This window comes from Limulus polyphemus, unplaced genomic scaffold, assembly GCF_000517525.1.
Source record: "Limulus polyphemus unplaced genomic scaffold, Limulus_polyphemus-2.1.2 Scaffold3212, whole genome shotgun sequence".
Lineage (NCBI taxonomy): Eukaryota > Metazoa > Arthropoda > Merostomata > Xiphosura > Limulidae > Limulus > Limulus polyphemus.
In genome coordinates, this window is record NW_013668822.1 from 143830 (window position 1) to 146253 (window position 2424).

Consider the following 2424-nt stretch of genomic DNA (forward strand, 5'->3'; position numbering starts at 1 on the left):
GCTTTGTGCTTAATTACAAACAAACAAACTTAACAAGAGAGCCCCCCCAGTAACACAGCGGTATGTCTGCGGACTTACAACGCTAGAATCCGGGTTTCGATACCCGTGGTGAGCAGAGCACAGATAACCCAAGGCGTAGCTTTGTGCTTAATTACAAACAAACAAGAACAGTTCTTCTAACGTTCATATACATTTTTCCCATTTATGTACTATAACTATAACCCCCAGTCCTGCTATGTACTATAACTATAACCCCCAGTCCTGCCTAAAACCTCAACAATGACGGAGAGTGACACCAGCACGTTTAAAACCGATTCATTTTAATAAAACACGTTACTTTCTTTTATTATTAAACATAAACCTTTTTTTTTGGGTGTTTAAAGGACATTGTGCTCGTCAATAGGAATAGTACTTATCTTTGAATATTATACGAAACGTATAAAAACGAAAACATTTAAAAACTTTAGCGCAAAGAGACCCCCTTCCACTTCAGCACCGTGAACTTCTAAAACGATCTTTCGATAAGCCTAAATTTACAAATTTTATTCAAACAGCGAAGTTTATAAGTGATCTCGAAAAGAACGTTACTTGAAAAGTCACCCCACACAGAAACATATCTGTTTTCATACGAGAGTTGCCCTGAATATACATTAGACTTTAATGTCAAATAACAGAAGATTCTCCTGCCCTTAGGGATGTGTTTGAGCACTGCTACCATTAATTTAACTTTTTATGACATACAGCATATTATTAAAGGGGGTTTCTCTGTCATACTTTGTGTATAGGCGCCACAGTATATTTTTCTTCTTATTCTTCTTCCTCAATTCCTCGGTATTAGCGGATTGAGTTTGTCTGTTCACCGTATTGGTTATTATTAACGTTTCCTCAGTTCCTCGGTATTAGCGGATTGAGTTTGTCTGTTCACCGTTTTGGTTATTATTAACGTTTCCTCAATTTCCCGGTATTAGCGGATTGAGTTTGTCTGTTCACCGTATTAGTTATTATTAACGTTTCCTCAGTTCCTCGGTATTAGCGGATTGAGTTTGTCTGTTCACCATATTAGTTATTATTAACGTTTCCTCAATTTCTCGGTATTAGCGGACACGAATTTCTCACGGAGGAATCATAATAATGGAAATGGTTTTCGTAATTCTGATTAGTTTTCAAAGCTAAAATCTGAGATTGGTTGTTTTATAGCATAAAACTACACACTGGGTTATTTCCGTTTTGTCAAACATACAGAATCGAGCCTCGGATTTTTGCATAGTAAATCCATAAATTTACCGCTGACCTGCCAAATAATTCAAATTTGTTCATGAAACATTGAGTCTTTTTTTTAGCCATTAAATATTCTTATAGACTGTGACAGCTATGAGTGAATAGTAATTACAATTATTATTGTTGTTTTAATGATAAACTCGAATCAACACTCTTCCGGGCCAAACGTGGCCTAGTTGTTAGCATGTCGGACTGTCGATCTGCGGATCCATCGTTCAGATATTATTACCGAAAAAAAAAATGCACTCCACATTTTGGGGCCTTTGTTGCGTTATAAGGGTGAATGTCATATCCCACTTGTCAGTCAAACAAGAGTAGACCAAGGGTTAGAGGTAGATGCTATTCAGTAGTTACATTTCCTCTAGTTTATTAGCTCAAAATTAGGGATGGATAACGCAGATACCCCTTGAGTATCTTTGTACCATGATTCGAAAACAAACAAACAATCAGCGCCTTCAAACGGAAATTAAGACAACTAATATATATAGCACAGTGTTTAAAAATATTCAGCTAATTGTAGGTGCTTTAAATTAATGGCTTGTATTTTTAAAGAAATAATCATATTTCACAGTTTTGTAAAATGCTGGAAGAAATTTCCTTTTAAAAAATTGCACATTGGTCTATCTGCTGTGTCCACTGCTAGGAATCGAATCCCGAATTTTAGCGTTGTATGCATCGCATCCTTTAATCTTAGTGAGATAGAGGCCACCATTTTATTTCACGTCTCGTTAAGTTCGAATGATTCCAAGTTAAAAAGAACGTATTCGTTTCACGTTACTGTTGAAAGTCAAACTTGTTTATACCTGTCTCGTATATCATTAAAACACTTAAAACATTTTAAGTGAAACACAAATAGTTTTTATCCGGAACGGCCTGAATAGCATAATAAATTTTATGCATGTGGAAATGTTACTAATAACCAGATCATGAAGTATATGAGGCCAAACTGTTGATTATCCTTTTAATATAATCTATCACGCACCGAACCAATCTAGTGAAAATAGTTAAATAGTGGATTCGTTATGTAAGAAAACAAAAAACATTAATATTATGTTACTATAGGTCAGCGGTAAGATTACGGACTTAAAACGCTAAAATTCGAACCCCGGACACATTGATTGTTTAAATGTTAGCACATACTGATTA